This window comes from Triturus cristatus, chromosome 5_2 (assembly GCF_964204655.1).
Source record: "Triturus cristatus chromosome 5_2, aTriCri1.1, whole genome shotgun sequence".
In the NCBI taxonomy this organism is placed as follows: Eukaryota; Metazoa; Chordata; class Amphibia; order Caudata; family Salamandridae; genus Triturus; species Triturus cristatus.
In genome coordinates, this window is record NC_140588.1 from 967,126,411 (window position 1) to 967,147,418 (window position 21,008).

General features: G+C 43.3%; 1 long non-coding RNA gene across 1 annotated transcript in view; it reads right to left on the reverse strand.

Annotated features, from left to right (window-relative positions):
* Positions 1-4,354: 4,354 nt before the first annotated feature.
* The window catches only part of LOC146829497 (uncharacterized), a 195,102-nt gene continuing 178,448 nt past the window's right edge, over positions 4,355-21,008 (reverse strand). Inside the window, exon 2 of the long non-coding RNA XR_014961999.1 lies at positions 4,355-5,034. This is a non-coding gene — a long non-coding RNA (uncharacterized LOC146829497). The remainder of the gene's footprint in view (positions 5,035-21,008) is intronic.

Here is a 21,008-nt window from a genome sequence, read left to right on the forward strand (position 1 = left end):
TAGATCTGCATGCAGAGCATCTGCCAAGTATACTTAGCAGCGGATGCCACAACAGGGAGCCGCGTGAGCATGATATCAGGGACTGGGGTGAAACGAGGTAACAGAGGCCACAACAGAGACAGAGCTCCTAAGGGGCATGGAACACAGACCTCCATTATAGCACTTCCAGCTCTGCATTCATGGTGGTAATGGTCACAGTAGAAGATCCCTTCACTGGATATTCACACTTACAGTGAGTCCATTAGTAGTAGGGAAGCGACTGACAAGTGTCCAAAGTGTCCAAGACTCCGTCGGCCTGTCCTTTCAGACAATAGCACATTCGATGCCGGCTCTTTTGAGTCCTTCGGTGTCGAGAAAGGAAGATTACCAATCTCAGGATATAGCTTGCCATTAGCTAAAAAAGCCGGAAAAGTTGAAACAGAAATACTTAAGAGGGGGCAGGTTTGCAACCCACAAGACTACTCTTTCATCAGAGCACTCACATTATCCCTGGTTTTAGTTTAACATCACTCTTGTACTTTAGCACATCTAGTTTTGAATTTGTAATGCATTCAAAAGGGAGAAATGGTAACTATAAGCAGAGCCATGCAAAATAATGTGAAGAAAAAAACATGACTGGAAGAACATCGCTTGATGGCTCAGAAAGTGGCAGTAACTTGCTAGCATTGCTAGATGTTGGAAACATTCTCTTACTACCAGCACAGGTTGTCCTGTGATAGTAGTCATAGTGGCCTCTCAGGCTTCTAGATGATAGAATGGTCAGGGCCACTAGTATTCAGGACTCAAGGTACACAGTCTGCAACAAAGGACGGGGGTCATTCAAGCATCCTTGCCTCTCAAGGTAGGCGTGGACGAGCAATCCATAAATTACCTTAAGACAGACTGAGTGTGGGTAGATGAATGCACAATACAACACAGTATTCCAAGCAACACTAAAGCTTAAATGACCACTAAAGGGTTATGTGTACAGAACACGATAGTAATTACTCATGGGCATACAATATATTTATGGTATTAATGGCCTTATGTACGAAAACTTAAAATAACAAATTGCAATTGGTTAGAAAAGACTCGCAACATGGGATTTGGTAATGATGTTATAATAAAGGATCACATACTGCAATAATGATTCGTCATCGGAAAATACTGAATCGCAGTTATCAAACAGCTTAGAGTTGCGATTTGCGAACGTTGCACTGGCAGTCGCTGATAAATAAGTCAACCAGGAAGTAAGGTTGGTAGACTTCTGGAGAGGAGAGGAGATGAGCAGGGGCCATCACTGTTTGTGGAATCAAAATCAAAATCTAGCCAAATGCCTAGTTAGGATTCTGGAGAAAATGACAGTCGAAAAAGAAAGAGAATTTTAAGCGAAATTATAGCCGAGGAGTGTGTTGAGGAACATGATAAACTTTTTGGCAAATCCTCCTTGAATGTTCCCAAAGTAACAAAAACACAAATTGCGGAGAGAATTTGCGACTGCATAATGCAGGAGTCGCCAATCATACCAAGAAAGAAATTGAGAAGTGGTGGAACATCTGTGGTCAAGAATAAAGGAAAAGTTCAGTAGCAGCTGCTACCAGACGGGAGTGGTGAGGAGGGAGAGATTACAAAAATAACAAGCATTGGCATAGCCAATAGGTCTCGCCTTTGGGACCTTATAAGTGTTTAGCCAGTATAGTTTCAACTAGAATTTATTTTTGCGTTTTTCATGCAGCGCAAACTCGACCCGAAGGTATTGCAGCGCTTTACATGAGCACCAGTTAAATTACACAAAGTCACATATATACAGGAATGGGGCGAGTAAGTGATTTGCCCAGGATCACAGGATGTTGAGCAGATGCCGAGACTGGAACCTCATTCCTCAGGTCCAAAGTGTCAGCTCTGACCATTATGTCCAATCCTCTCATTACCAACAGCAAAGGGTGCCTGAGATGTGCCTTTTTCACAACCCATGACTGTCCCCTCGTCTGCCGAAAGTGCCTTGAGTCTGTCAGCACTCTAGCGGTTTATGAATCAATTAGATCCATGGCAATACGGTTTAATGTGGCAGCGCATTAACCCACTGAGTTATTGCTGTCTTTTAGCTGGTCGGGCGCAAGTTGGTCTCGAAATGAGTTTTTTCCACACACACATATGCACACAAGGAAACCTGATCATGTGGTTACAAGGAGTGCCAGGACAGGCAGACAGACCTATAACCACAAAGCATACAAGAACCGATGAACGGGTCAGCACGAAGCCTCTAAGCACTAGATGGATTTGGCTCTGCTTTATACAGAGGGTTGCGCTGACGAGATCTAGTCGAAGTGCTAAAGCAGATAGACGGATCACCCGAACAAGTGCCAGGACAGACAGACCTATAACCACAAAGCATACCAGACCTACAAGCAGGTCAGCACAAAGCCTCTAAGTGCTAGACGCATTCAGCTCTGCTTTATACAGAGGATAGCGCTGGCGAAATCTAGCCGAAGTGCTCAACACGCACAAGGCACCCCCGCCTCTTATCTTTCCATTATGTAGGAATCGTGAGTGAATGAAGACAAAGTAGATACCTTCAGGTCGAGTTTGCGCTATATAAATGTGCAAAAAAAAAAGAAAAACGGAGGCAAACCTTGAATTACACGTACTATTTGCAGCCAAAGCAGACTTCCAGAGCCTTGTTAATTAATGTTCATGTTAGCGAGTGTTGTAGAGCTCTTTACCGCCATTTGAGGCTTCTTGGTGCTACTAGAGAACAACTTGCCTAGTGCAAAAGCAGATAGACATATCACCTGAACACGCACGCGCTTCCACAAAAGCTGCAGTGAAAGTAAACATTAATAACAAGGAGGCAGTGCAGCTGCTCGTTCCCGCAGGCAAAACGCGGTAGGATGTGAAGAATGCAGCTGCAGCGTCCCGCGAGTGGTAACTGTTGTGAAATCTGACACACAACAGATGGCACTCTGCGCGCCGCTGCTCGCTCTCTCATTGCTGAATCCTTACTTTTACAAAGGCGCGATGATTGCAAAATACTACTCGCAATTATAAAAAAATAATAAACAAGAGCGGCGAACGCGAAGCGCGGCAAACCCGAAGCTCGGCGAACGCTTTACTTAATAAATAAAAAAACACAAATGGTGGGAGGGTGAGAGCAGGAGGAACAAGCGCAGCGAACGCGCTAATGAGAAACAGATGGCGGCTGGACTGAGAGCGGAAGAAACAAATGTGGTGAACGTGCTAATTAGAAACCGATGGCACCCCTGCTAGTAAGCGCAGACATAGGCCATGGGCAGAAACATTTTCTGGGAAAGGTGGGACATGCACCCGCCTTTGCCCAATTGCGTGCTTTCTTTTTTAGAAAGACGCATGCAAAGACCAATAGAAAAAAGACTAAAAAAAAAGAACACATGCATGCGTGTGAAAAGTCCAGAGCGATTCCAAGAAGCCACTTTCCTAAATCAGCGAATGCGCGCTGCGCTAGGCTCGACCTAAAAACACATACCTTTTGGCTGCCCGCTGCCTCTCCTCCGTCGTCTTCAGCTTCCTTCTTTCTGGAGTTCCAACAGCAGGAAGCCCCCAGCAAACATCCTCCCCACAGCCAATCACTGCACTGCAATGCAGAGTTTTTGATTGGTCTGAGCGCCGTGGATCGGCGCTCAGACGTGGACTGGGAGGGTTTGCATGTTCCTCACCAAGCTGTGTAATGCAGCCTGGTGATGAAGCTGTAGTGCGCATGACTGTTTGGCCGGCCTGATAGGGCCAGTCAAGCAGCCATGCCCACTTAATGAGTGAAAACCGCTCCTTCCCTGCTCTGCCCAGCCTCACCCCGCCCGAGAGCCACTAAATTCAATAGGAAAAATAAATGATAATAACTGTACGTTATTATCATTGTATTTTTCCTTTTGAGCAGTGGGGCGACGCTGCTCCGCCATTGCGGATGAGCCGCCACTGGAAAAGTTGGCTCTATGAAGAACAGAGGCTAGTGGTACAGGAGATAGCCGTGGAACAGAGTCTCCCCCCAGCACAACCGAGGTAATGGCACCACTACTTTACAACCCGAGGCAGTCATTGGTGTTAGTAACATTGACACCTCTGTCCAAGCGGCCATTATAATACTTGGGTGTAAAATCTTGTTTTTAACTTTAAAAACACGTGCATGAAAGTGATTCTGGGCAAATCACTTAATCTCCCCGTGCCTAACAAAAAAAAAATATGACTGTGTGTCCTCATGTAACGTAACTGGTGCTATGTAAAGCGCTCTGATACCTGATTGGATTCAGGTCAAGTTAGCGCTATATAAAACTCTGCAAAAAAAAAATCATAACATGAAAGTATAATGCAATTGATTTATGTCACATCACACAAAAACAATATATTATGAGAGTTGTATGATTTAATATGAACAAGATGTGAATAAAAAAACGAAACAGTTAAGTCTGATATTCTAAAGTCTTAAGCATACCGTGTTAAACGACATCCACTACGTTTTTCCCCAAAAATATGTGTTTAATCTAAGGCCCGAAAAAATGCATTAGCTTTTAGATACAGAACTTCTTATAAGCCTTTGAAACATATGGCCCACACCAGTAAACCAAGAACAAATACAAATATTTGTTCCACATGCTAACAGTATGCTAATTTAACAAAGACATTTCATTATCATAACTAATCTTTGTCTCCACAGACCCGTCAGCATGAAGAGAGGCCTGTGACGAGTCACAGTTCATTACCTCACACTAGTAGAGGGAATACACCAGCGGTGGGAAGCCATACCACCTTGAGGGAATGTCAGAGTCACCAGATACATTCACACTTCTACCTACACAGACAACTGCAACAGTTAGCCTTTATTGCAAAATAGGACTACTTATTGCAAAGTAGGATTTTTTTAAAATAAGAAATTAAAAGTGGAACATCGGTCTTTAAAAATGTCAAAAGTTGTTTCCGTCACTGAGCAGGTTGGGTTATCTTCTCCATTACAGCGATGTTCCCTTGGTGTTCTCGGATGTAAATATGGGGTAAGTATCCATGGCCGAATAGCATATGCACTGTCACCTGTAACATACAAACATGAGCATGAATGAAATGTGGATATAAATTGAATGAAACATATAGCACCATGCATTATCACACTCACCAAGCTGGCATCCATCTGCCATGTCTCCCCTTGCAAGATGATTGTTAAGTCCACAGTGACAGAAATTAAAGAGCCATATGCACTTCCTGGGTAATGCCCAGCAATATCTGTAATCAGAAGCAAAGGAGGCTCCTCCATTAGGGCAGAGGATCGCCGCCCCACTGCTTTTTCGAAGTGCTAGAAGGGTTACAGGAGGGGAGGGAGCATGCCCGTTCCTGTTTCTGTTGAGGAGCAGGAAAACGCGGGACTCCCGGCCCAGGAAGCAAAGGCGGCGCGGGACCTGGTCAAGTAGGTTTTATTTATTTTTATTTTAACCCCCCCCCCCTCCGAGGTAACCTCCGTGCGACCCCCCACCCGCAAGTATTGCGAGCCGCGACTGACCAGAGGCATAGCTTCAGGGGGCAGGAGGGACTGGTGTCCCCCCCAAATGGGTAGAGGGGTTGGTGTCACCCCCCAAATAAATGCATTCTTGACTTGGAGGTTGGGTCTGGGGGGCCTAAGTCGGGTCTGCTGTGCCTATGTTGTTTTTTGATGCCATCACTTCACTAAGTGGTTTTAACTTGCTCATTTTTTGGATTTGGAGATTAACTATGTATAGTGATTGGTTTATCAAAAAAGTATTACTCTGCACGCATGGAAGTACTCGTTGAATGGGTGCAAATGTACTACTTTTTGGAATTCACAATCATTGTCAGTAGTAGGCATGGAAAGCTGTGCCAGTGTCAGGTTTCCAAACATACTACTGACAAACAAACACCCAAAAGATAATGAACGGATGCTTGAAAAAAGCATATGCAGCGGCAATCACTAGGGGTCGCATTTCAATTCATTGTTTTTAACTAACTGCTCCGCTCTAGGCAGTAGCCCACCTCATGCACTGACAATATTCCTCATGGGAACTGTACTTCTCGAACCTTGGTCCTCTCACCCCTCCACCATGGAGCTCATCGCTTTTTAGTTGGGAAATTTGAACTTCGCCCCCGTTGAATATCACTGACTAAGCTGCGCACCTGTCGGTAATAATATGATCTACACTGCGCACCACCTGAATGTTAAGAGAATGTTTTTTTTCTATTCCTATAAAGATAGACTGTAGCAGAAGTGGGACATACAAGTATGTACGTTCCATCTACGAATTCGATAGAAAAGTATTGTATGTATTTACTACTTAGCATTGAAATAAACACATTTCCAAACAGCCTAGAAAGAGCTCGTTGTGACATACCTCCTGCTCAGCTATAGATCCTTAATAACTCCCTGTCCCATGTACAAATAGGGAGCTCAAAACATAAACTTGCATAGGAATGGCTTGGCTGCATTCAGTTGATCTCACTATCAAAGGCTCTAATATCATTACATCTTGTAAGCCAGCTATTAAAAGCCGGTACGCTGTATGAGATTCAGAAGTAGGCTTTATTGTAGCAACCACCAACATTAACCAACTCCTCTTCCCAGTGTCTCTCAGTCCGAATGCCCATCTCACCACCCACCAGAACATTCTCATTCTATCACCCAGACAACAGGGATTCCACAACCCACAATAAGTAAATTACAACACATCCCCTTTACAATACATCAAAAACAAAATGATAATAAATAGAGATAACAATTATTTGGTGCAAAATATGAAGATTAACATATGCTTAATACATAACATAATCTTTAAACTTGGCTGGTACATGCCTGAGCCTGGCGGAACCATTACAATTCCCATTCCCATTCACAGGAACACAAAGCCGGTTGTTGTCTGAACGCAACTTTACATCAACAAACTTGACCAGCCTTGACATGCTCCAGGTACAGCCATTATCTAAAGTCACAACATTTTTCCTTATCGCCGTGATAACAAAAGGACCCAGAAAGTTAGACAGACCCTTATGACCAAACCTGGTTCTCTTGACCCAAACACGATCACCAAGGTTCCACTTCCTTTCTTTCACAGACATCTTGTCATCATAGCGCTGTTTGTATCTCGACTGATAATCAGCCAATTTTCTCTTCCTCACATCCTCACTGACCTCATTCCCTTTCCACACAGGGAGCCACCCTGGATTCAGCTTAGACATTGCCAACCTTCCCCTCAAAGCTTCAAAAGGTGATTTCTGAGAAATAGCATTAGGAACAGTGCGGTGTGCCCACCATGTTTCCCTCAGCATACAGCTGAAAGAAACCCCAGTATCAAGTGCCCTTTGAGCACAACTTTTTACCACCCTATTCATTCTCTCAGTGAGACCATTAGCTTGTGGCGAGTATAGTGCAGTTTTCAAAAGAATTATACCAACACTCTCTAGGAAATGTTGCATTTCTTGGGAGATAAACTGCACCCCATTATCTGTAACTAGATATTTTGGAACACCCTCAGAAGTAAAAACGTCCTTTAAGAATTCAATGATGGACCTGGAATTGACCACACCCATACACTTGGTAACCACCCACTTCGAGGTGTAATCCACCAAGAGAACAACAAACCTTTCCTGGGCAGGCATAAGTTCAAAAGGACCCATAATGTCCAACCCCAACTTGGTCCACACCACATCCGGCACCTCCACAGGCGAAAGAGGAGCATGACCAGTCACATGAGACTTATCATTGATGGCACACAAGTGACAATCTTTCACAACACTCTCCACCATCCGATCCATCCCAGGCCACCAGTACCTTTCTCTGACACGCGCTTTCGTAAGACTCCTACCAAGATGTCCCTCATGAGCCAAATTGACTACTTTCTCCTTGAGAACATCAGGTGGAATCAATCTTTCTCCTCTCATAAGCTTACCCCCACAAAAAGTTCATTCATCCTTTACACACCAAAACGACTTCACAGCCGGGTCAAGATCCTTGCAACTCATCCATCCTTTAGATATCAAATCCTTCAACACAACAAAAGTAGTATCCTTAACCGCACAAGATAACCACTCCTCTTCCAACAACGGGTTTTCCATCACCCAATTCACACACTCAATCTCATCACTCTCCTCCCCAGAACACGCTGGCAACCTAGACAAACAGTCAGCAGACTTATTATCCAACCCAGAAATGTAGTGTACACGGAAGTTAAACTCTTGCAGACCCTCACTCCATCTTTTAAGCCTAGGAGTCATGCGCTCACTGTGACGATCTGAATAAATTTGCACAAGGGGGCGATGATCAGATTTTACCATAAAAGGAATTCCCCACAGGTAAAATTTTAAATGTTGTATCGCCCAATACACACTTAAGGCCTCCCTTTCAATGCAAGAATAATTAATCTCCGCATCCCTAAGGGCCCTAGAAGCAAACGCTACTACCTTTTCTTCTCCATTAACAACCTGAGAAAGTACAGCCCCCAGACCCTTGAGACTGGCATCAGTTGTGAGAACAGTTTTTAATCTGGTGTCAAAATGACCTAGCGTTGGCATCCTCCCAATCTCCGACTTAACCAAATTAAAAGCCCTCTCACAATCTGGCGTCCAAACAAACCGTGATCCTTTTTTCAACAGCACTCTGATCGGCTCCACCACTCCAGCAAACCCTTTTACAAATTTGGAATAAAATTCGGCCATTCCTAGAAAAGACCTAACTTGTTCCTTGTCCTGAGGCGCTGGAGCATTAATTATACTCTCTGCAAGCTGCACCTTGGGCTGTATACCCTTCCCCGAAATGACATGTCCTAGATAGGTTACAGACTCCAATCCAATACGGCACTTGTCCTTTCTAAGAGTGAGACCTCTCTCCCTCAATTTACTCAGGACAGATCTTAAAACTGTCTCATGCTCACCCTCACCCTTCCCATATACCAATATATCATCTTGAAAAAACAAGACATTGGGAAGATCCCCAAGCACCGTTTTCATAATCCTTTGGAAACAAGCTGCGGCCGAAGCCAATCCAAACGGCATCCTCAAAAATCGATACGCCCCCAAAGGAGTGACAAATGACGTCAAATGTCTAGAGTCCTTGTGAAGTCTCACCTGATGATAAGCGGACGATAAGTCCAGAACACTAAATATTTTAGCCTCCTTCAATAAACTTAAACATTCTGAAATATTAGGAAGGGGTTGGCGATCCACCCAAATCCATTCATTCAACCCACGCAAGTCAACACACATCCTCACCGCCAATCCTCCATCCTTGGGTGCTAAAACCACCGGAGACAACCACTCCGAAGCCTCTATCTCCTCAATCACTCCTAGTTTGAGCAACTTCTCAAGTTCATGCTTTAACGGTTCAACCATTAAATTTGGCACCCTCCGCACCTTATGCACACACGGCTTGGCTGAATCCTTCAGGATAATCCGATGCTCAAACCCCTTAAGACAACCAAGAGAATCAGTAAATACCTCCGGATAATCTTCAACATACCTTTCCACACTCATCCCACCTACAGCTAATATCTTACCAGGTGAACTCACACTTATCTCATCCATCAACATAACTTGGTCTTCTGGGTTGGTAGCACTAGGATTAAGAATTATGCCTAAATCACGCTGGTGTCTCCAACCAAGCAAATTATCTCCTCTTACAGCCACATAAACCTTTCCTATGGTCTCTTTCTGTTTAAACACAATTCTTGCCGTTATGTATCCCAGAATATCCACCCGGGCCCCTCCATAACTGAAAGGTGAAATGTCTGGAGATTGAAGCTTTACATTCTCCAATCCAACTACTTCATCCCATATCTTATTTCCAATCAACGTGAAAGGAGAACCAGAGTCAGCCAAAACGGTAAATTCGTCACTATTCACCATAATGTTACAAAATGGCATGGTAATCTTGTCCGAATCCACCTTATTTCCGTCTTCAGAAATGCTTGAAATGACCACTGTATGAATATTGTCCGAGGAATTTCCCATGTTGCGATCCTTTTTGGCCGACTTGCAAACCCTAGCATAATGTCCCTTTACTCCACAATTCATACACACACATTCCCTTGCATAACAATTTGGAAAATTTGATGAATGAGAGAAACTTCCACATCTGTAGCATCTCATTTTCTGTTTGTCACTGTTATTTTTTTCACGGTCAAAAGAACGTTGTTGTCGAGGATCTCGTTCACTAGATTGTTGAGCATCTTTGTTAAAAACCATACGAGATTGAGTGTTCTTTGCAACAGCTTTAACTCTTGACCCTGAAGACACTTTGGCAATACTTTCAGATAATTCATCCTCAACATCACGCTCCAACATGGAATGGACGCTTTCTTGGTTTTTCTTTATACCTTCACCATTCCCTTGATCACCATCTTCGCGATTCTTCCTTATCTCTTTCACCCATGAAGAGGTATTTTCGACACCCTCAACAATCGCAATAGCCTCTGTTAACGATGGATTCTTGGACAATAGTTTCCCTTGTACCCTTGAACTATTCGTACATCTGACTAATTGGTCCCTCATAAGAGAGTCAGACAACTCCCCAAATTCGCACGTGCGTGCTAATGTTTTCAGTGAAGCAATATAAGTTCCAACACGTTCTGTTTGACCTTGAACTCTGGTGAAAAACCTGTGACGTTCTAAAAAGACATTAATCCGTGGACCAAAATAACGCTCAAGCATGGTCATGGACATCTCATATACATCTGTAGGTTCACCATCACCACTACCAATGATGATGGGGTCCATGCTATCGTAAGTGTTCCTGCCTTCAACTCCTAAATTGTGTAACAATATAGCTTGTTTTCTTGTTGCGGAAAACTTCTCGCCCCCAATAGCTACCAAATAGGAATCAAACAAATTCCTCCACCTCTTCCAAGGAAGGATAGGTTCTCCTTTTTCTGACAGAAAAGCAGGAGGTTGTGACATACTAGAAGCAGTTGCCATGATGTTAAAATTATCAATATCTCAAGGCAGTCTTAAATGCAATGTTGAGAAAAAAAACAACTTTGTTCTCTTCTTTTCTTTTTTTTTTTAAAAACGAGAGAGAAAACAACAAAAAAAACAAAATAAGGATTCCTCACCATGAACCAGTAGTTAAGGTCTTCAAAACCAAGAGTCACACGTCGCTGTCACCGAAAGATCAACAGCAAGATAAATGACTTAAAACTGAAGCACGAGTGATCGTTCTCGTATCCCAAAGCAAAATGGCCGCCGCGTAAGATGACGCGATGCGTGTGACGCGCTGCGTGTGATGTCACAAGCAGTCACACAACTTCCATGAAACCCAGAATTCGGCTCTTCGCGAGGACAGCAGAGCGTGCAGGGTCCCGTTTGAAAGTAAGCGTAACCGTTACTCCTTCACCTTACTTTGTCCGCAACACGACGAAAGAGTTTATTTTTGTCACCACTGTATATCCGGGTGTCCGGGAATCCCAAAATCCAAGTCCAATTCCGCGAGATTTTCACAATCTCAGAGCCATAGTTCCATTAGTAAAATCCATCCAATCATGCGGGTTCAATCAAGCACAACTCGTCGCCAGTATTAAAAGCCGGTACGCTGTATGAGATTCAGAAGTAGGCTTTATTGTAGCAACCACCAACATTAACCAACTCCTCTTCCCAGCGTCTCTCAGTCCGAATGCCCATCTCACCACCCACCAGAACATTCTCATTCTATCACCCAGACAACAGGGATTCCACAACCCACAATAAGTAAATTACAACACCAGCCTTGCTCAGTCTGTATCTGCCACAAATTTCCTCCTCCTCTGTTTGTTCAAAAGAGTGACTATCAAAAAGAACTCTCCTGTCTTCTCCTTTGTAGAGGTCCTAGTGAACACCTCCGCACCACCATTGTGGATGTTTCGACTGGATTTTAGGTGAGCGTTTATACTTCCAACTATTTGCCACCTGCTTTCACTCGATGGTAACTTCCACATACTATTTGGCTGTTTTGCTACTAGTTCCTATTAGGGGTGGACGGTGAACTCAGCTGCGCTGGCGGAGCTTGCAAAGTTGTTTTTACTCCGCGCTCCATTTGGAACGCGGAGTTCTCAAAAAAACTCTGCCTCCCGCATAGTGCAGCGGAGTTTCCCGGCGCCGGACACCGTAAGTTCCTATTAGTGACTTCTTTGGATATTTGAATACTATGGCTATTACAAAGTTGCCTTTTGGATATTGTAATCAAAAGTTGCCCTATAGCGATTTCTTATTTTATAGGTTAACTATGCTATTTTACAGATTTCTATTTAACACTGCTTACTTACAAAACAATCACCTTGTTCAGCGTTGGCGGCTGATTACTGATTTGTTACTTCTACGTACATGAGGCTCAAAGAGTTCAGACCAAATGGTAAGGACTACTCAGTACTAAATACAGCACTCAGAATACATTATTAGAACCATGAGTCAGTTTTCTCATTGCAAAATTGGTGATCTCAAGGGGGAGGAATGAACACAAGCACAGCAGTTGTAAACATAAAACCTTATTGAAATCATAGCTCCTTTCTAACATAAGCTTCTATGAATGTGAAGTTCTAATGTTCACAAAGCTCTAATGTTTATGATAGCTAATGATCGCAAACATCGAAAGACATGTAGAACAACTTGCCAGCAGAAAATTGACAAAGACAATGAAATATGGATACAGTATCTGAAGTTTGCTAACAGCTATTGTTCACAAAGCTCTACTGATATAGATACAGTTAACCAAAATGGATAACTCCTAAGTTACTTTAAAAGGGAGCTCACAGACAGCAAATCCAATAACAATATTATGGGTACCTGCAAGATATGGACGCATATCCCAGATTTATACACATATGTGCATGCACGAACACACAACTCAGATTGGACCACAAAAGTATCTGAATCTGGTGAGCTGGCTAATCAAAAGGGTCTCAGTTCAAGGCACCAACATCTTAACTGCACACATTGGGACGGTCTCTGGGGCAATCTATGTCCATTGGTGTTGTGTGAGTCAAGCGGATGAGCGCCGCCTTCATGTGGTGAGAGATACTGCATAGGCTTTCAGGACCAAGACTGTGCACTTGCTGGGCAGCAGCAGGAGGTGGGGCAAGCAGAGCTTCAGCTGTGCCTCTACTTAGTCTCAGCCTCAAGGATGTGGGCTTCACACTTTGGAAGAAGAGGTCCCCATGGGTCTGAGCCCAGGAAAAGCTCAGCGAGCTGCAGGACACAACTCAAAGATGTCAGCCAGTCAGGCCATGGTCAGCTTTATTTTCCTTTGAGAAGAGTTTAGGATTGCTCCGATCCTCTTTGGAGATAAACTATGTGCATTCCCTTCAGCGTACTTAATCAAAGAAAGAGCAGGAAGAAGGAGTGAGGGATGGGATTGTTGTCTGTAGGCGCTATTTGTCCTCCATCTTCTAAATGCCATTCTAACATTAGGATAAGTTCACAAACATTTATGGATAACCCTACCATAGGTGAACCAGCAAATTTCACAAAGCCCTTTTTCACAATTCATACACACTGGTGGTCATGAAGTGTTACACTGGCAACATTTAATGTTCACAAGTATTACGCTTAGCCCAAAGAAAATTAACAAGCAAGGGACTTAATTTAAAATGAAAAGGCAGAAAGGTAACCCCCATGGGTACACCTAAGCACACCAGAAGCAATCAGTTGCCACCAACTAGGGCTTTCTTAGTGAAGGTGAAGGAGGGATACCCTTTGAAACTACAAGAAGAGGGACTGGATGGAGGTTTTCACCACTTTAACTGCGTGCCAAGGATACCCCAGAGAAGCACCAGATGTGACGTTTCAGGGGTCTCTAGAAATTAAGGTCACAGATTCTGGCAAAAATGAAAAGTCCAGCAAACAGGAGGGGACAAAATACAAATGGTGGGGATGGCACAGAAATGATGTTGCTACTGCACTTTCTTGCTTACAGTGTGCCACAATGCTCTTGAAAATATTTCCTTTTTCCATCAGAATATTATCATCCCACAGGATCAGGTGGGCCCCATGTGCGGAGCTAACAAGCGGTGCCATGTCAGGTGTGGGTAGCTCATCTTTTTTTAATTCGCATTCTCCAAATTGTAACTTTTTTCCATTATAAATGCATGACTACATGTACCACAATGCAATGAGAAGTGGGGGAACATGACCAGACGCTGATATGACAGCAACAAAGATATACTTTACATTAGTGGTCAGACTGGAAGGAACAAGATGACCTTGTTGATGAGCAGCCATAGAACAGGCAGGCCAGGAACAATTTGACAGATTACATGTATGGACTTTAATTCACAAAGGGGAGTGGTAAATGACATTATGTAACCTTTGACCTTCTGTGACATCACTTAATCCTGCTCCTAATCCTTTAACTATTAATATGTAAAATCACAGGAAGTGACATCATAGGATATCACAGAAGATAACTTGGTAATGGCTGAACAACATATGTTAAATGACTTAACCTACTTTCATTGTAGACCAACAAAATACCACAAACTAAATACCATTGAATGCCATTAATTCACATCCTCTCAAACAGTCCCAAATAATGCTAGAATTGGGATGCACAAGCTTTGCAAGGCACTTCATCCCTCATATGGCACCCTCGCCCACCGTTCTTCCATCCCTAAGACCAATGTACATCTTTGCCAAACACCTCAATCCCGAACTGTCTGCCCACTGCTCTTACATCAGTGGGGCAAGGGTTGCCCCCTTTCTCAGACATAACTAATGGCCATTTTGAGATTATAAAGGTGAGGAGCTGGTACTTGAATACAAGTCTGGGTATAATTGACATTATCTTTTTAACACACCACTTCTGCCTCTGATTTAAAACCATTTGCATATAGTATAGACCGTGGTTCTTAATCTGTGGTCCGGAGACCCCGGACTGTCTGGGCCACCTACTCAGGAAGGCAGCGGCTGCTTAGAAAATTAAAAAATGTTTAACAAGTTAATAAAGAAGACATAATTAAAGAAGCAAAATGTAAAACTGAAAATTTTAAAACATTCTGTGAATGTAAAGGAATTTGAAATTGGGGGTATCCTTAGATTGATTTGTGGGAGCAGTGCTAGTTCATCAAACAGAATATAAGATGAGTGGCCTCAATTGAATTAAGAAAACCTCCAACCTTTCATTAAAATTAAACTTTTGATTCTTTTAAAATGTGCTTCTGAATTAAATAAGACATCTCATCACTTGTGTATTTGATTATGAATCTTTGTTTCTAAATTTGTTTGTATTCTTTTTGTGGGTCAAATCATTGAAATTGCTTAGACAAGGGGCCCTGGATTCCAATAAGTGTTCAGTGGAGTCCCCGGATTCCAGTATTGATTAACTGGTGGTTGAAAGACACCAAGAGGTCAAGAACCACAGGTTTAGACTGCATTAACATTTTTTTAAGTGATTACTTATTGCTTTTAACACTTGAAGTTACATTGCAATAGCAAAAATACCACCTTTTGCTGATTTTCCAAAGTTGCTTTTTTACCAGCATTTACATGAAAGTACACACAATGTCTGTAAATACTGGTAGGATGGCAACCCTAACTGGGACCCACATCCATCTCTAAGATACTACTTAATTCTGACATGTAGCACCCCATCATAGTCTGTACACACATATAACAAACCTGACCTGCAACCCCCACTGAATTCCTGGTGGTCTTTGAAAACTCCATTTCCCTCTTTCATCCACACTTGATTGAAAGGACAATCATTTGTTTCTTTCTGGGTCATATGATAAGAAAGAACACCACCAGGGATGAAAATGAACTTGTTGGGATGGAAAACTCACCAGCTTGGTGATGGACATGTGCCCATGCCCTGAGTTTCCCAGTGGCAATGATGTCTGGATCCCTGGTGCTGATTTTTTTTGTCGCGGGCGAACACAGATCATGCATGTGCACCATGACAAGAGGCCTGTCTCACAGACTGCATTCTTGTTGGCCCAGATGGGGCACCCAAAGCGCTAACCTCATAGAGGTGGAAGTCTATTGTATTTGCCAGGAGTGAAGTAGCACGAGCAACATCATTGCAGTATACCGAGTAGTGATCAGTAGAAGTGAACAGGCCCTTTTTATCTGTGGCACTGCAGTGAGGCCTAAATGCTCACTCATATAAAGTTCCGCTGTTGTGTGCTTAACTCACCCTTAGCCTACATCAAGTGGTATGTAGAGCTGTGCAGAGCATGCGTGTTGTGTGCATATGCAGGGTGTATGTGTGCGTGTGAATGATACAAGGAAGATTCTGGGTTTCATTTTGGGAGATTTCGGGCTGACTGGATGAGCATTATGGGGTAGAGGAATCCCCTCAGACAGATTTGTAGATTGCTGTGTTCCTGTAGGATGGGTGGGACACACACTGGAGGAAGGAGAACCAGGCTCCCCGGTACACTTTACAGGGTGCTCTTTGATTCAAAGAGAAGTCACTGAAAGGTGTGTGGCCACATCTTAGGACGGAGATAGAGCTGATTAGAGAATCAAAAAGAATCAGAAAGAATAGGGGTGGGGTCCTGGTTAAACCTTTTGATACACATAGCACTATGGCTGACATCCAGGTGTGAACGTTTGGGCCACTCTTGTGGCCTGTGTTGTGGGGCTATTAGATTTGGAGTCGCTCCTGCTTTGACAGGCTGCTTCCTGGAGTATGGTTGGTGCAAAGGAAAGGACAAGGATAGGAGCCTGGTTGATGCAGTCGTTGATAGAAGAGGCCACCACGGTGACCTGTGGGGGTTTGAGCCCTGACTGAGAACTGGGATCAGAAGCTGTTGAATCCCCTACACCCACCTGTGGGTGGATCAAAGGAAACTTACCGGTGCACTGGAGGAGTGCTGACGTTATCCAGCTACTGCCTCTGCAGAGCTGGAAGTGTTACTCACCAAATGCAGCTGCTGTATCTGCACCTGTGAGGGAGACACTCTTGGAGACTCCGGTCGTGCAATCCCAGCAGGTACGGTAAGGCTGATTGAAGAGCGGAAGGCCCTGGGGGAGCTTGTCTTCCAGATAGAGCTTTGGTGCTGGAACACTGTTGAATTTTCTAAAACAGACAGAGTGGAACTCCTGAGGCTTGGACTGCTAGCAGGGCTTTACCTGAATGTCGCCAATAGTGAATGGGGAATAACCACTACCACTAGTAAGCGGGAAGTAGGACTCAGGGGTTTGCTTATTAAACACTAGAGCCCTGACCTTAAGGGACTGTGTTTATTATTTGTGTATGCTGTACAGATATAAACACTACTTTTGTCAAAAAAGACAGTATTTGACCGGACAATCATTTATTGAAGCTATTGAACATAGTTTGAGTTGTGTGCTTGTGTTCACCCCACTATATCTACTTCCCCCCATGAGAAACATTGGAATGCTGGACCTGCGCTATGACTGAGAGTCAATGTTGAAGGGTTAGCCCAGTTGCTCAGGATCCCTAGTAGGTTGAGCCCAAAGTCATCAGGAGTAAAAGGCCTCAATCCCCCACAGCTGGGCCCAGTAGCTCCTACTTACCCTGTGGCCCTTTGAAAGGGATTCTGACAAAAGTGAATGAAAATGTCTGAAATATGATGTTTTAAAAACATGATGCTGCAGCAGCAGCTGCAAACTAAACGTGAACTGGTCTAAATTGAAAAGGGTAAATGAAAGCCCTCACTGTGACTGTCTTCGAGAACGTGTAGCATTTCACCAGGTTGCACACGAAAAGAGAAAGGGTCCAGCAGCAGCGAGGAGACTTAAGACAGCTCCTTATTGTGTGCTGACCTGTCTGGAATAACACAGCAATACTGAAAGCCTGCTGGCCAAGTATACTCATGCTTGGAGTTGTCTGGGGCCTGGAAGGCCTTAAAGGCGTGTTGCTAGGGGAGACCTAGGCTCATCAAGCCACACTGTAACAGTTGCAAAGTCTCAACCAAGCACTGCCACAAGCAGCTGCTGTTTTCTGAGCTATGGGGAACATTTTGCACAGCAAAATGCCCCTGTTCGTCTATTGCACCTTCTACTTAGGCCCATCCGAGGCTAGAGCTTGCAAAGACAGTGGAAGTTGGCCACTTGAGCATTTGCTACCTCTGGTGACCTTCAAATTACATCAATGATAACAGGTTCTGTCAGAATTGTCGGAAGCTATGGTGGGACCAGGGGGCAAAATCTGTGTGGGGCCATAATCAGTTCAGAACTCAAGAAGCAGCTTATAATATGGAAGAGGTTCTCTGGGGCAGTGCTTTCCAAACTTTAAAGAACCACAACCCAATTTTTAGAATGACAAACTTTTGCAACCCACCTAGCTTTAAAGGACACAAGGTGGAACAATCATTTAATTTAGTAGTAAACATGCTTTCAAAATGCTATGAATTACCAAAAGAGCATACTCTTTACAATTCTTGTGTTTCTCTCTTATAGTAATTTTTTTGCAAATGTCACAACCTTGACCATGCCATTCGATATATCTTTATCGGACTGTGGCCAAGAGAGTGATCTGCCATAAGAGTGGCAGATGGTGAACTGCAATAGAGTACCTTCTCCAACAAACTCTCATTCAAGCCCTCAGTGATTTGCCCATAGCCAATGTCGGGACTCAAACCTGGTTATCCGGATCCAAAGTCAGCAGCTCTGGTCATTAGGCCACATCCATATTTCTCAATTTTTGTGTGAAAGTCATATACAAGTGGGATGATTGTGTAGGAACACTTATAGTAAGCACATTTTCCCTAGAAACAACATTGTGAAGTAAAAACACAGCAGTAAAAAATACTGGAAGGTTGACCCAGAGTCTTGCTTGGTAATGCTTACAAGGGTTTGTTTTAAAACTGGACTTAGGGACATGGTTCCGCACCTTTGTACCAGTGGGGCTGGAACATTTTATAAGGAGGAGGTGCTGACGTTAATGTTACATCACTAAATTCATAAGGATTGTGAAAAAGCCTAGCTTCACACAAAGTAGTGTGTAGCTGGTGGTGCATTTTGGACTACACTGTTGCACAAATATTACTAAAGCATTGTACTGTAGCCCAATTTACAAACAGCACATTTTCCATTGAAATGGCTACTACATTTGCACATACCTACAATTTTATTGCTAACACTATGTAGCACACAAATGATAATGTGTGGAAATCAGGTTTCACGAATATTTATCATTCGCACATCAGCAAGTAAAAGTCTCTTGACTTGTTTTGATCCCATTAAATTGTTTGTTTTCATCACACTTCAGAATTACAAAAAGCGCGTTTCATTTTTGCTTTCCTAACTGCTGATATGTTCTCAAATACATGTACAGTGCATTTACAGGTATTTACATTTAGTTGTGTTACAAAAAATGACTTCCTACAGCTTTTCCTTTCACACTCCCTGTGCCGAAGCAAGAGTGTTATGTAGTTCATTTTAAAAACTCCTCTCACTTTGTGCTCAGAGAAAAAAAAGTAAACACCAATTCTCATGTTAAAAGAATAAGCAGCAATTTGTCAGAAGACAGAGCCTGACATTCGACCTCTAGCTTTGAAGTGCAGCAAGTGAGAAAAGATAAACACAAATTGCAAAGGCGTCTTTATTGAGTGCTCTTTCGCTGCCCACCAGAAATTGGCTGGCGCCCCACCAGTGGGCCACGACGCACAGCATGGGAAAGGTTGCTTTAGGAAAATTGAAAACACAATATTGTGCACCATTTACTAGTGATCCTGTGTTAGATGTATTAAGAAGTTTTATTATTAATAGCATGTTGCCGTAGAAGAGCAGGGCCCTGAAATGCGTGGGGTCTGGTGCGATGAGTCTCAGTTGCCCCCTGCTTGTGATAGCCCTGTGTTCTGTTGTAAGATCATGGGCTTGGGAGGATGTGTGGGTCTGCTTAATTATAGCTGGTGGTGCATCTTCAGCAGGGTCAGACTGGGGAACCACAAAAAGCTCTGGCAAAAAATGCTCAAACCAGCCCTGCTTCCTTAGTACGTTGCTCTGCCCCTCTTTCCATCCATCCATTCTCTTTTTCTCTTTATCTCCTCTCTCTCCTCTCCCTCTTTAATGGCTTTCGCCCTACCTTTACCCTCCATTCCTCTCTTTCTCTCTAGAAGCCTCCCCCTGCCTGCTGCAATTAAACTCAGGAAGAAGGAGAAAGTGACAGAGGCACCAGGAGCAGCTCTAGGCTTTCAAAGCTGGCATCCAGTGACTCCTGCCCATCGAGGAAATGCCCAGCAAAATAAAAGGCCTGTTCGGCCCTGGTCTTTAATATATATTGGGCGGTTGGCTGCAGAGATAAATAACTGTATGAATCATGGTGTCTGTTCATTTAAAAGAAATCCCTTTCCTCATCCTGCAGCAGGGTTTACAGTACTTAAGAATATGACTGGGAACAGCTGATATGCAATTCTCAAGCAAAATTCAATTGCATGGGCCAGAACCAAGCTGAGTCATATGGATTCCTATTACCACTGTTGTTGTCACATGTTACTTGTGTAATAAACAACTAAGACGGACCACTAAGGAGTGGTGAGTTCACCCTATTAGTGTAGGGCACCAAGTGGGCTTTTAAAAGAACCCTCACACACCAACTTAGTTAGTGTCATGCTTCATCATTGGGTTCCCAGCTGGGTAGCCGAATGTTACCCAGCTGTGCTGCGACATCTGATTACAGCGGAGCGGGTTTTCTTTGAGGAGTGTTATATGTGATGGTGTGTTAAAGTGCAGTGAAATTAAAAATACCTCTGGGAAACTCACTAACCTATACTTTATTCCCAGTGGTCCAGGGTATATTAAAAATGAATGAACGAGATGGATAATGTGTCAGAACTACTAATTGTGTCTGGATTATTCCTTGGTCAACATGTTTCAGCTCACAGTAAAAATCAAGGAGCTTCTTCAGGACTTCTCTAGTGAATGGTGGTGCAAAGTGAAAAAGTGAATGGTAAAAATTATCACCACGTGTTAATGCATATTTAGCACACACTCTAAGGTGTGCATGTCATGCTGGATGGACAAACTGTATTTTAGGGTCCATCAATGATAAAATACCTGTAAGAAGAAAATAGACAGGACAATACGACATATAACATTTATGAGAACATTTGTAAAAACATTGGCTTTTTATGGTT